The following is a 15,168-nucleotide window of genomic DNA, read 5'->3' as shown; positions in this document are numbered from 1 at the left end:
AAGGGTGACTTGATCACAATCAATAAATACCTACATGGGGCACAAATATTTAATAACGGATACTTCAGTTTAGCAGAGAAGGTATAATGTGATTCCCATGGCTGGAAGTTGAAACTAGACAAATTTTGACTGGAAATGCCTAAATTTTTAACTGTGAGAGTACACTGCAATAAAAGGCTGCGGCTGGCCTGGGTCAGCTCGAGCTTCGGGGCTATAAAATAGCAGTGTAGATGTTTGGCCTCAGGCTGGAGCCCAAGCTCTGAGACCCCATGACGGGGGAGGATCTCTGAGCTTGGCCTTCAGCCCGTGGTCAAACATCTACGGTGAAATTACACAGCCTTGGAGTATGAGCCTGAGTCAGCTGACCCAGGCTCTGAGAATCAGAGCCAGGGTGTTTTTTTATTGCAGTTCAGACATACCCAATGTCTCCTTTTGTCTCTCAAAGCTAAGAATGTATGAAATAATTTTAAAAAATAATAAACCTGAGTAGTTTCAGGTTTGCTCAGACAGATACTGTTGACATTGCCCTAGGTATGTCAAGAAAATGGGGGAATATGATTGCTTATCTCAGTCTAACACTCTTGCATATCCTCCGTGTCCACTAGAACTCTATAGCTGCATTGCCATTCACTGAAGCCTCTCTGCCTCACCATTGTACTGGGGAATTCTAGCCAACTGTTGGCCTATATCACAGAGCAGAACAAGGCTCAGTCAGGGGCAGCCAAACATGGTGTCCTAGAGGGAATTCTGAGGCCAGGGATGAACATTTATCAATATCTGGCAACTCTTCAGGGATTTGTGAGGAGTAGGTAAATGGTTGAGTATAAGTCAGGCTTAGCTAGCTACTGTTTAAGTCTAACCTAATGTTGGCCAAAATTTAAGAGTTTCTTTTCCCCTCATTCCCCACTCCTGTGCATTTTCCCCACTGTCTTCTACATTTTTGGGAAGAGCACAGTCCTGTGATCTCTGACTGATGGGTTGGGACATTGCTTGGAGAGGGCAGGTTAGGCGAGTACCATAACTGTCTATTGCCTGGTTTTCAGAGCTTGTAAGGTTAGCCAGCCTCGTGTTCTGCAAGGTGCAAGGCAGTGATAGGCTTCATTAACTCTGTATTGACACTGTTTTTTGGCAGTGAATTTCCCTTGTCTTTTTGAGGAATTGATGATAGTGAGGGGGTGATTGAGGCACTTCCTGTGTGTACATTGTTGCTACTCACTAGCTTGAGTTAGCAACGGGCTCTCCGAAGTCTCTATTCCATTTATGGGGGAAGGGACACTCCTGCAAGCCTCCCGTGCTGAAGGGTGAAGCGGGTCATTTTCAATGGAATGAGAACACCCTTTTAGATGAATACAGCTCTGAGAGGTGTGAACTGTTCCATTCATCTCAAGCGGTTGTGACATTACACTCCATATTCTTTATGAAAATATGCTTATGATATGGATATGACAAAACTGAGATGTACTTTATGCAAGGTGGCTCATGTAAGGTATCATTAGGTTATGATTTACTGAATGTGATTATCCAGTTTGTATGCCTGTATCATTTCTGTATCTGAAGTTAGAAATATTGACCATATATCTGTATTTCAAATGTGCTACTTTGGGTGTCACCCACAACTAGCCCTTCAGGTACAACAGTGAAAAGCCAGACAGGGCTGAATGCCCATTACCAAAGACAATGGACTGTGAAAGGGCTTAGTTGTCCAGTGGATGCTCCAGACAGTCTACAAGTAATGGCTACCACAGCCCTGCAGAGACATGGGTCTGAGTTACATTGTACTCCCAACCCCCCTCCCTCCCCCCAAATGCCAGTGTTTTTCCACTGGAAGACAAAGGGTTCCCACCATACGCAAGAGCTGTATAAGGCAGGGGAGTGACATCATTGTGGTTCTCCTCTGCCTCCCCACCCAAAGAGACACTGAAAAACACCTGGAAGCAAGAACTGAACTGGGGGGAGAGAAGTTGATCCCAAGCTGGAAGGACGCCTGGCTTGTGAGTAATAATACCTAAAGTCTCAAGTTGCAGGCCAGTGCGGCTGCCTTTCAAGACTCTCTGTAATCTCCCTGTGACAATATTTAGGGTGAGAAATTACTATTCATAGCCAATTTCTTTAGTGAATCAAGCTTAGTTTGCATGTTTTGTTTTGTTTGCTTAGCAAACAGAATAAAGCAGATTACTATTTCTTTAATCACTTAAAATCTGCCTTTTATAGTTAATAAGATCTGTTTTGTTTATTATTAAACCCAGTTTATGTAATTTCTAATGGGGAGGGGGCAAGAAGTCATGCATATCTCTCTTCACATTGAGGGAGGGGGCAAATTTATGAGCTTACGTTGTACAGATTTCTCTGCAGCACAAGACAGTATTATATTTGGTTTATTCTCCAAAAAGGGCTTATACATGAGTGCTGGGTGAGTCCTCTCTCACAGAGCTGACTTCAGTCTGTGTCTGCAGCTGGGTGTGGCCGTGTGTGTGTGTGTGTGTGTGTGCGTGCGTGCGTGCGTGCTGCAAGAGGCTGGAGAGCCTAATTCAGCAAAACAGGGAGAGGGAATCCAGGCTGGCAGGAGAGTGTCGGCGAAATCCCAGTACATCAGGTGGCATCCTGGACGGGGCGTCCAACCCGTCACAGTGGTGTTCTTATCCCCCTCCCTACTCTTGCCATTGTGTGTCTGCTACATGTACAGACCAGAATGCCTGGTCTTCCTTCCACAGCACATGTACTGACATTGGAATGATACAGAGTAGATTAGCGTGGCCCCTGCGCAAGGATGAGATGCAAATTTGTGATGCGTTTCCATGCCTGTTTCTAGTTGCAAAAGTCGTCATTATGTTTAATGCTGCTCTGCAGAGAAGAGATTCATCCTGGCTGGGAGTCTTGTGCCAATCTCTGTTTTCTTTTCTTTGTGATCTCTAGGTCCATCCTATAGCAGCCTAGCCTCACGTCACCATAGCAGTCAGCATATCCTACATGCAGTGCTACTCATCAGACTGTCCTGGGTGGAACTTGCATAGATGACAGTGGGGATACATTTGTGGGGTGCTGAAGTACTTCAAAATTACAGACACTACTTACACTTTCAGAAGAAGCACCATGATGGCTCCAGGCACCAACCAGAAGCAGATTGAAAGCACTAAGGGGCACAGGAGATGCTTTGAGTCATGATCCTTGAGTTAAAGGAGCAGTGCTTGTTCCTCTAAGGCAGTGGTTCCCAAACTTGTTCCGCGCTTGTGCAGGCAAAGCCCCTGGCGGGTCGGGCCAGTTTGTTTACCTGACGCGTCTGCAGGTTCAGCCGATCACTGCTCCCAGTGGCTGCGGTTCGCTGCTCCAGGCCAATGGGAACTGCTGGAAGCGGTGGCCGGTACGTCCCTTGGCCCGCGCCGCTTCCAGCAGCTCCCATTGGCCTGGAGCAGCGAACCGCGGCCACTGGGAGCCACGATTGGCCGAACCTGTGGACGCGGCAGGTAAACAAACCGGCCCAGTCCGCCAGGGGCTTTCCCCGCACAAGTGGCGGAACAAGTTTGGGAACCACTGCTCTAAGGGCCGCTGTACACTGAAAACTTATATTGGCATAGATATGTCTTTTAGGAGTGTGAAAAATCCACACCCATCAGAGGTGTAGCTGTGCTGACCTAACCCGTGGTGTAGACAGCGCTAAGGAGATGGAAGACTTTTTCCTTCTGTTGATCTAGCTACCACCTGTTGGGGAGGTGGATTAACTACAGTGATGGGAGAACCCCTCCTATCTCTGTACTGAGTGGCTACACTGAAGCGCAAAAGCCGCACAGCTGGGGCACTGCAGCTGTGCCTCTGTGGTGTTTCAGGTGTAGACTAGCCCTCAGTCACCACTTGAATGTGAGCCCAGTGTGTCTCTCGCAAAGGAATTCCTGAAGAAGCAGTCGGTCATGAGAATGCAAGTTGTCTGTAAGCAGTGGTACTTTTCTGGTGTCATGACTTCTGTAATATTTCTCAACCAGTCCTTTGTATTGTTGAGCAGCTGGGGAGCTCTTGGGAGTCTCTTATTTTTTTTCTGCCTCTTCACCAAAAAAGTTATATGAATTGGATTATATTAAAAGTAGCTTTTGTGGTGCATGGGCTTGTTCCCCTACCTCAGAATCTCCTTTCAAAATGATCCCAAACTTGCAATCTGAACTCTAATCCAGTTCCTGTTGTAGGTGAAATTTAAAGGCCTGTGTTATGCAGGAAGTCAGATTAGATCATCTCATTGTCCCTGCTGGCTTTAAACTCTGTGAACAGTTTGGCCACATGTGAATGTTATGAGAACAGGAACATTTTACTTTCCCTTTCTCACAGGTGCCATGTCTCAGAAACCGCTTGATCCTGTGACCCGAATTTGTACCACTAATACTACCCCAGACTCCACTGATCACATCACTTTTCAAGACAATCTGAGTATTCTTACGGATTTTGGAGCACTTTGAAAAATCAGCTGTTGAAAGGAAAGCTCATCACACTCTTACCTCTGGAGCTAAGGAGAGGCAATTCAGAGACCTGCAGAAAAGCTTAAGAGACCTGTTTTCCAACTGTAGTGAGTGGGATACATGTGATGAGTTCCTTTAATGAACTCACACAAAGTGAAAATGTGCTAACACTAAAACCAGTAAAGCTCTAGAGGGGTTTCTTAGAAAATGTTTAAAGACTAACTTTAAAGGGACATTTCCTATTAAATATCTATTTAACCTTGTGAAACTGCTTCCAGAAGCTGTTTATACCCAACACCAGAAATGAATTTATGTTTAAAAGTACCTCATAGTTCTGTATAAATATTATTATAGGAATGACTAGAGACCCCAGTCAAGTTTGTGGTCCCATAATGGTAGGCACTGTGCTAATGCATTGAGAAACAGTCTCTGCTCTGAGAGTTTGCAGTCTAAACAAACAAGACAAAGGGTGGGGAAGCAGAGCCATAGGGAGTTGAAGTGACTTGCCCAAGGTCACACAGTACTCCTAGATCTAGTGACTTGCTGGCTAGATTATGCTGTATTCCCAATAATCAATAACTCTACATCTGCATTGTTCAGAGAACCAACAGCATATCCAAATTGCTTTCTGGGGGCAGAGGTCTTCTAATAACCTTTGTTGCAAATGCAAGGATAACAATATTTCAAAATAACGTATACACAGTATTCTAAAAGTTGGTAACAATCTAAATGGCTGACGGTGGTGTAATGTAGAATACCACAGCTATTAGACAAGGAGTAAGAACTTTGGTATAGGTTGCTTAAAAAACAATTTAAAAAAATACCCCAAGTACTGTTTGGAAATTGGGATTTTTTTAACCTTTTGTAGTTTCTGGCTGTTTTAGCTGTCGAGCTTTTTAAAAAAAAATTGCAAGATTTTTTTTTTTTTATAATGGGATAGTGTATTTTCATCTTCTATCCTCAGAAACGTTGAACTGTGTTTATTAAAACCTTTGTTAAAAAAAACACTTTCAGGCACAGAATAAGCCTATAGAATTATCACATGAAAGATGAGTGAAAATGAAGTTATCATTGAAATACTCGCACAACCTTAACTATAGCTGTTGCTAGTGCTCTGGCTATAATTACAAGACTAATTACTATGAATTTAGTTGTCATGACTCTTCTGCCTTGTAAAGTTCTTCCCACGCAGTCTCAACACTTGACATCCCAAGTGGACCATAAGTAGTGCTCTACTTACATTGCAATGAAAACAGCAATATATTGTTTGTATGTCTAGCACTGCTATATGTCCATTACTGATTAGTGAAGTCTTATTTGGGATATTAAAAAGGCCAGTACCACTTGCAAATATGATTTATTGTTAAATTTTTGATATCCACATGTTCTAGTTTGATGTTTTTGTAGATGTACAATAGACTATTAAACATAAAAACCTAAGTTAATAGAACATTAAGATCGCATATTTAAATACTAGTCAGATAGTGAGAATGTTAAGATCATCATTGCTATGCTAACTGACTTGTATATTGTTAGTTAAAAATAACAGCATGTTACATAGATAAGAATTCAAAAGTTGGAAAATGTTCAAGTTAGATTTGCACATACTGCTTTAGCTTTGTCTGCTTTGTGTACATGCATTAAAAGTAGTCTCTAATCACATGATCACATTTTTCTAATACAATATAATAAACTTTTTGTAGAGCTTTAGGCCCAAACTTCTATAGTTTACCATGTACGTCAGACAAATGTCATTTACGTGTGAGATGATCCATACAAAGTTGTGTGACAAATAACTTCTGAGGGCATTCTGCGCCAAAAAGTTAAAAATTCTGTACACAATATTTTAAAATTCTGCAAGCTTTATTTGTTAATAAATACATGCAGAGGCTCCAGCACGGCAGTGGAGAGCACAGGCCACTGGTTGTACGAAGGTGGGAGATCACCCTGCAGCCTCCCCACCCCCGGGACACGGACTCAGTGGTGAGGCTGCGCCTGATCCTGACACAGCACAAGGCCTGGGCCTGTCCCAGAAACACCCTGGGACCTTGCCCCTCTGCGCCAGATGCGGGGCAGGCAGGCTTAACCAGGCAGGATCCAAGTGTGAGCTGAGAGGATTCAGTGTGGGACAGTCTGGGTGCAGACAGCTCAGTGGGGGTCTAGGTGTGGGGGGGTCTGGATGCACAGAGGCTTGTGGGGAGGGGGTGGGGGGGTTCCAGCTGCAGGGGTGATAGGACTCTTTAGGGGCTTCCAGGTGAAAGTAGTTGGGGCTCCGCGGAGGGGTCTGGATGTGGGGATATCAGCAGGGGGTGCTGGGGGAGTGGGGCTTGGTGGGTTGGGGGTCTGGGTGCAGCTAGTTGGGGGGTCAGTAGTGTGGATGTGGGGGCTCAAGAAAGTGCAGGGGTGGGGCTTGTCAGGGTGGGGGTTTGAGTGCAGGGAGCTCAGTAGGGGGTAGTCTTGCTGCAGGGAGGGGGATCCAGAGGCAGAGGTTGAGGTTCAGTGGGGTGGGGTTTGGGAATGGAGGGCTAGGGGGTTCTGGCTGTATGGGATGAGGCTTGGTGGGGGTGTCTGTGAATGGGAGGTCCAGATGCACGGGTGTTGGGTGGATGGGGGAGCAGCTCCCCATACAGTCACCCCTCCCCGGAGTGATGGGGGCAGGAAGCTGGGGAGGAGTGATGGGGGCAGGAAGCTGGGAAGGATGCTGAACTTCCTGCAGCAGGGGAAGGTTTCTGGGGGTGGGTCTGACACAGCCTAGCCACTCCTTGGAGGGGAAGAGGAAATTCCATCCTCCTCTGCCTCCAGCCCAGCTGGGACTAGCAGCTGATCCTGACTCAGGGTAGGAGCCGCTGGCTGGGGTGTCCCCAACCCTGCAGTGATTTACCTCTCTGTCAGCTATTCTGGGTGCCTGAAACCATGTACCTGCGCAGCTAGGGAGTGGCGTGTGACTGCTCTTGCAGCTTCCCTTCGCTTCCTTGCCAGAAGGTCATTTCCCTGTGGGGAACCAAAGAAATGTGTGGGGGACATGAATTCTGTGCACATGCAGTGGTGCAGAATTCCCCCAGGCGTAACAAATATATACTATGTGTGTTGCAGTATTTGAGAAATAGTATGTTTTCATGCAATTAAAGACTGTCTATTAAAACACACACAGAAAGAGGAGGAGGTAAGTTGATGTTTCCTAACTTGAGCGCTTAACTCCTCTAATTTTTCAAAATAGCTTTGTGCAACATCCTTGTTTTAAAAAATAGAAAAAATATTGTCTTGCTCCTTGATTAACTAAACTCCTCTACTGTATGCTGTGCCACACGTCTCACATGGCGGTGCTTCAGAGGAATGAGTTGAAATCTTTGGATGGAAGGTGCTAGAGAAACCCAAGCTGCTGCTATTTGTATTTATTTGTTACTCCTCTTGTCTTCTCATACAGCCCTATGGAGGCAAAAATTTCCTGTTAGCACTTAGCAGAAAGTATTGCTTATGAGAGTTGCACCACAGCTATGAGTGAGGATGATGGCTTACCAACACATCTTCTATGAGAGGAACAACAGGAAGCAATGGTTGTAAGCATGCAAAAATCCAGGCTACCTGAGGAGATAATGCACCAGTCAGGGATCAATGCTTGCAGTGAATATAGCTGGTAATAAGGAACCTGACATTGATAAAAATTTCAGTTTCAATAACTTTAAGAGCCACTTTCATTGACTATCTGTGAGTTTGAAACCTGTCTAGAAGGCTAAAAACTCCAGTCTCTGATGGATTAATTACTGTTTTTTTGTGTAGTGTTTTCAAGTATAGTTCGTTCTTTTACATCGTACCACTTTAATTGTTGTTGTACCTTTTCAAGGAGGGAGTTGTCCCCATAGCTACGTTTCTTCACCCTTTGTTCCCTCCAAGGGGCTAAACTAATCCCTGTTAAAGTTTTCTTAAAAGATTCATTAGAAAAAATCTTTGAAATTTGTTCAAGTATGTGATGGAACTGAGTGGAACCTGGGACAGTTTGAGGCTTGCTAACGTTAAATCTTTCAGTAGCTTAGCTAACAGAGCTAGACAAAAACAATATGAATCTTTGCTCAGCTGTCAACTTTGTTGCTTGTGATGTGAAATCAGTGGCTACACTGGCAGTGGGATGTGAAGAGCTGTTGATATTTATGAGGAAAGTGTTAGCAGTTTTGTGATGTTTGCTAACAGCCATGTACCTCCTTAGGAACTCTAGATTCTGCCTTTTACGATATCCTGAGAACTATTACTACTTTCAGTACTGTGCTGTTTTCTTTCCTTCCTGTTTCAGTTTCTTATCTTTATATAAACAATGATTTTGAAAATGGCATGTGTTTTTGTAAAACACACATAACACTACTTGCATTTCTGTTTGAGGACTTTTATTTTCCCTCTTTGGCTTGGTGACTTTGTCCTCTGTCTGACTATTTTTTTGTTTAGAGATTTGTATTTCTACGAAGCCAGTGTAAAACTGCTGGGCCTATAGTGGTGGAAAAAATCCGACTTAGATTCTGGAGTTTGAAAAGTAGTAATACAAAGTGGCTTCGTGAAGTGTTTGCAATGATTGCAACATACCACTGGAGGGCAATAGATCTGTTTTTCTGCTCCTGTGCTTGATCCTACTTGAGTATCGTTATTCTTTCATCCTGCGGCAGTGCAACATTAAATGTGATTGTTAGATACTTTGTTGCATATTGATCAAAGCTCTGCCATATTATATATATATATATATAAAAGAGCATAGCATACGTCTCTCTTTTTTCATTACAGTTCCAAAGCTATGAATCCTTAAAAAGTATGTGCTGCTCTTTGGGTACATGTAAAATATATATATTTTTGCCAAAATATTTTTGCCGAAACGTCATTTACGTTCTCTGCAGATCATTTCCTGTCATTCCTAAGAGTACAAAATTTTATCATGTTACTTTTCCTCAGTGATTCATTTAGTATGATTAATGGTAAGATTTTGTCATGGATATTTTTAGTAAAAGTCCAGGACAGGTCCCAGTTTCTGTGAATTTTTCTTTGTTGCCCATGACCTGTCTGTGACCTTTATTAAAAATATCCATGATAAAATGAGAAGGGGTTGGGCAGCTGTGGGGTGTCAGGGCACTCTGGGGCCCCCACAACTCATGGGGGCTCAGCTGCGGGGGTTACCCCGCCCTGCCACAGCCTCTGGGGAGTTGCGGGGTACCCCCGCTGCCCATGGCTGTTCGGAGCTTGGGGGCCCGCTGCCTCAGGCGGGGTGGGGGGTACCTCACAGCTCACTGTTGCTGTGGGAAGTGGTGGGACCCTGCAGCTCCTAGCCACCGGGGCTGAAGTCACAGAGGTCTTTGGAAGTTATGGATTCCATGACTTCTGCGACCTCCATGACAAAATTGTAGCCTTAAATATGATATCTCAGGAATTCATGTCAGGGACTTTTGACAAGGTTGCTCTCCTTGCAGGGGGTTGAATTCACCAGTGAGTTGAGGACTAGTACAAAGTCTATACAATGTTTAAATTCTACAGGATCCTGGTCTCAATCAGTGCAGGGGATGGATGGGGTTTAGTGCACGAGGCAGCTGTTTAATATTTTGCTTTATCTTCATAAGTCAGTATGTGTCCCCATGCCTCATTTACTTCACAGCACACAAAGCTTGCATTGAATTAGGAATTTTTCAAATTTCCTCCTGGGCTTTTTAATTGCATTCATCACTCTAGTCCTAGAAACATTAATAAAATTATCTTCACAACATCTAGTGAGGTGGGAAAATATCATAGAATCATAGAAGATTAGGGTTCGAAGAGACCTCAGGAGGTCATCTAGTCCAACCCCCTGCTCAAAGCAGGACTAACCCCAACTAAATCATCCCAGCCAGGGCTTTGTCGAGCAGGGCCTTAAAAACCTCTTAAGGATGGAGATTCCACCTCCTCCTTAGGGAACCCATTCCAGTGCTTCACCACCCTCCTAGTGAAATAGTGTTTCCTAATATCCAACCTAGACCTCCCCCACTGCAACTTGAGACCATTACTCCTCGTTCTGTCATCTGCCACCACTGAGAACAGCCCTGCTCCAACCTCTTTGGAACCCCCTTTCAGGTAGTTGAAGGCTGCGATCAAATTCCCCCTCACTCTTCTCTTCTGCAGACTAAATAAACCCAGTTCCCTCAGCCTCTCCTCGTAAGTCATGTGCCCAGCCCCCTAATAATTTTCATTGCCCTCTGCTGGACTCTCTCCAATTTGTCCACATCCTTTCAGTATGGGGAACCCAAAACTGAATGCAGTACTCCAGATGTGGCCTCACCAGTGCTGAATAGAGGGGAATAATCACTTCCCTCGATCTGCTGGCAATGCCCCTACTAATGCAGCCCAATATGCCGTTAGCCTTCTTGGCAACAAGGACACACTGTTGGCTCATATCCAGCTTCTCATCCACTGAAATCCCTGGGTTTACTCTGGTTTACATAGAGAACTGCAGGCACAGAAGGTTTAAGGCCAAAATTTGCAAAATTGTCTGCTAATTTTGGTTGACTTAATGATTAGGTGCCCCACTTGAGACGTCTGGGATCTGATTCCCTCCTCTCCCCCCCCCCCCCCAAAAGCCACTGAGCAGTCACAAATCTCATTGACTTTGATTGGCGTGATTGGTGCACTCAGCACTTTTGAAGATCATATCCTACAGGTTTGTATTTGGGAACCCAGAAAATGAGGATGGTCTAGCTAGTGGCCACCTCTGAAAATATTTTGGTGACTTGCCCAACATCCTATTAAAAAGTCCATTCCAAGCTCTGGATGCCATTGACACTTTTTTTTCTAAATTATACAAAGTGTGAAATAAATAAACTGCAGTTTCCATGGTATGCATCCGATGAAGTGAGCTGTAGCTCACGAAAGCTCATGCTCAAATAAATTGGTTAGTCTCTAAGGTGCCACAAGTACTTCTTTTCTTTTTGTGAATACAGACTAACACGGCTGTTACTCTGAAACCTTAAATTACTCTGTATCTCCAGACCCAGGCAGAATTCATACAAGGGTACTGAAAGCAACTAAAGACCAAAGAATCAGAGAATTATAGAAATGTAGGGCTGAAAGGGCTCTCGGAGTCATCAAATCCAGCCTCCTGCGCTGAGGCAGGACCAGGTAATCCTAGACCATCCCTGACAGGTGTTTGTTCAACCTGTTCTTAAAACATCTAATGATGGGTATAAAACAACTTTCCTTGGAAGCCTATTCCAGAGTTTAACTACCCTTATAGTTAGAAAGCTTTTCCTAATATCTAACCTTAATCTTCCTTGCTGCAGATTAGCTCTATTACTCCTTGTCCTACCTTCAGTGAACATGGAGAATAACTGATCACTATGATCTGTATAACAGATCTTTAACATATTTGAAGACTGTTATCAGGTCCCCTCTCAGTCATCTTTTCTGAAGAGTAACATGCCCAGTTTTTTAACCTTTCCTCATAGGTCAGATTTGCTAAACCTTTTATCACTTTTGTTGCTCTCTTCTGGACTCTCTCCAGTTTGTCTGCATCTTTCCTAAAGAGTGGTGTCCAGAACTGGACACTTTATTCTAGCGGAGGCCACACTGGTGCCGAGTAGACTGGGACAGTTACCTCCTGTGTCTTACGTACAACACTCCTGTTAATATACTCCAGAACGATGATAGCTTTTTTCGCAGCTGCATGATTTGGTTGACTCTCATTCAGTGTGTGATCCCAAGAACCTTTTCTGGAGTACTATCACCTAGCCAGTTACTCCCCATTGTGGAGTTGTGCGTTTGAAGTTTCCTTCATAAGTGTAGTACTTTGCTCTTGTCTTTATTGAATTTCATCTTGTTGAATTCAGACCAATTCTTCAATTTTGTCAAGGTAATTTTTAATTCTAATCCTGTCCTTCAAAGAGCTTGCAATCCCTCCTATTTTGGTGTCATCAGTAAACTTTATAGCATATTATCCACTCCCAAATCCAAGTTATTAATTAAAATATTTAATAGTACCAGACCCAGGACTGACCCTTGGGGGACCCTCCCTGTTTCATAGAATCATAGAATATCAGGGTTGGAAGGGACCTCAGGAGGTCATCTAGTCCAACCCCCTGCTCAAAGCAGGACCAATCCCCAATTAAATCATCCCAGCCAGGGCTTTGTCAAGCCTGACCTTAAAAAACTTCTAAGGAAGGAGATTCCAGCACCTCCCTAGGTAACACATTCCAGTGTTTTTTTCCTACCCTCCTAGTGAAAAAGTTTTTCCTGATATCCAACCTAAATCTCCCCCACTGCAACTTGAGACCATTACTCCTTGTCCTGTCATCCACTACCACTGAGAATATTCTAGATCCATCCTCTTTGGAACCACCTCTCAGGTAGTTGAAAGCAGCTATCAAATCCCCCCTCATTCTTCTCTTCCGTAGACTAAACAATCCCAGTTCCCTCAGCCTCTCCTCATAAGTCCTGTGTTCCAGACCCCTAATCATTTTTGTTGCCCTCTGCTGGACTCTCTCCAATTTTTCCACATCCTTGTTGTAGTGTGGGCATGTCGGTATCATGTCTAGTTGGCAGCCAGTATCAAGTGGAGTGCCCCAAGGGTCGGTCCTGGGGCCGGTTTTGTTCAATATCTTCATAAATGATCTGGAGGATGGTGTGGATTGCACTCTCAGCAAATTTGCGGATGATACTAAACTGGGAGGAGTGGTAGATACGCTGGAGGGGAGGGATAGGATACAGAAGGACCTAGACAAATTGGAGGATTGGGCCAAAAGAAATCTGATGAGGTTCAATAAGGATAAGTGCAGGGTCCTGCACTTAGGATGGAAGAATCCAATGCACCGCTACAGACTAGGGACCGAATGGCTAGGCAGCAGTTCTGCGGAAAAGGACCTAGGGATGACAGTGGACGAGAAGCTGGATATGAGTCAGCAGTGTGCCCTTGTTGCCAAGAAGGCCAATGGCATTTTGGGATGTATAAGTAGGGGCATAGCGAGCAGATCGAGGGACGTGATCGTTCCCCTCTATTCAACATTGGTGAGGCCTCATCTAGAGTACTGTGTCCAGTTTTGGGCCCCACACTACAAGAAGGATGTGGATAAATTGGAGAGAGTCCAGCGAAGGGCAACAAAAATGATTAGGGGTCTAGAACACATGACTTCTGAGGAGAGGCTGAGGGAGCTGGGATTGTTTAGCCTGCAGAAGAGAAGAATGAGGGGGGATTTGATAGCTGCTTTCAACTACCTGAAAGGGGGTTCCAAAGAGGATGGCTCTAGACTGTTCTCAATGGTAGCAGATGACAGAACGAGGAGTAATGGTCTCAAGTTGCAGTGGGGGAGGTTTAGATTGGATATTAGGAAAAACTTTTTCACTAAGAGGGTGGTGAAACACTGGAATGCGTTACCTAGGGAGGTGGTGGAATCTCCTTCCTTAGAGGTTTTTAAGGTCAGGCTTGACAAAGCCCTGGCTGGGATGATTTAACTGGGAATTGGTCCTGCTTCGAGCAGGGGGTTGGACTAGATGACCTTCAGGAGTCCCTTCCAATCCTGATATTCTATGATTCTATGGGGCCCAAAACTGGACACAGTACTCCAGATGAGGCCTCACCAATGTCGACTAGAGGGGAACGATCACGTCCCTCGATCTGCTGACGATGCCCCTACTTATACATCCCAAAATGTCATTGGCCTTCTTGGCAACAAGGGCACACTGCTGACTCATGTTTGACAGTGAACGATTGATAACTGCCCTTTTTAAAAATGTTGAACTATAGTGCCAACTACTATGTTAATGTATCATTATAAAAACACCTTCTGCCCTGGATGACTGCTAACTTCCTAGCCATTTTTAAAGAGAAGCAAGGGTGACTGCGTTCGGGGGTGGGTAGGAAAGTCTATTACAAATTGCTTAGATGAACATCGGATGATTATAAATCAGCACAGATACTTCAAACTTTTAAGGTTCTTTGGAAAACTTAAAGGACGCTGGGGAATGTAGTTTAGACTTTTCAGAAGCTTTTGGTAAAAAGACTAGATGAAACTAAAAGGCCACAAATATAAAACTGATAAGAAATACTAGTTCACATAATGCACAATTAGCCTGTGGAATTCTCTGCCAAAATAGATGATTGAGTTCAAGAGTTTAGCAAGTTTCAAAAAAAGGAGGGGAGAACATCAAGAATTATTATAGTAAGAATTTAAAAATGAAGAGCTCTGGAAGGGATGTAAACCTTCCTGCTTCAGGGCATAAGCCAAGTTCGAACTGTGCACATGCCTTGGGTCTGTTTGCTGGATGGAAGAGCTAAAACAGGCTCAATTTAATGCTGCTGCTAATGAGCCATTAGGTGCCACTTATTGAGCCAAAGTGGGTGAGGTAATAGATTTTATTGGACCAACTTCGGCAAGGAATTTAGCAGTGACAATCTGAGTTAGTTTCCCAGACCTGAGGAAGAGCTCTTTGTACTCTCGAAATCATGTCTCTCACAACAGAAATTGGTCCAATAAAAGATATTACCCACCTTCTCTCTCTCTGATATCCTGGGAATGACACGGCTACAACAACACTGCATACTTATTGAGATGGTCTGTCCTCCTCCACATGAGTTTGTGCCCTAATCTTGCAACACAGTCTGTTAATGACTGGCATAGGATGTCATTATGGCAGAATGGAGGAAATCTGGGTCAATTTACATTCGGTTTGTTTTTTTGTGAACATCATGTTATATTTTCAACCTACCTTTTCAGTGTAGTCTTATTTGTGGTTTTGAGCA

At 44.1% G+C, this 15,168-nt stretch overlaps 1 protein-coding gene and 1 non-coding gene across 2 annotated transcripts in view; both read left to right on the top strand.

Moving 5' to 3' along the window:
• ST3GAL3 (ST3 beta-galactoside alpha-2,3-sialyltransferase 3) overlaps nt 1-15,168 on the top strand; it is a 355,813-nt gene that overhangs the window by 34,089 nt on the left and 306,556 nt on the right. The window lies entirely within an intron of this gene.
• On the top strand, nt 2,697-2,802 carry LOC144269707 (U6 spliceosomal RNA). Its single transcript, XR_013347013.1, has one exon. It is a non-coding gene; the product is annotated as a U6 spliceosomal RNA (small nuclear RNA).

This window comes from Eretmochelys imbricata, chromosome 8, assembly GCF_965152235.1.
Source record: "Eretmochelys imbricata isolate rEreImb1 chromosome 8, rEreImb1.hap1, whole genome shotgun sequence".
In the NCBI taxonomy this organism is placed as follows: Eukaryota; Metazoa; Chordata; order Testudines; family Cheloniidae; genus Eretmochelys; species Eretmochelys imbricata.
Note: the sequence above shows the minus strand (reverse complement) of the source record. Positions and strands in the feature narration are given on the sequence as shown.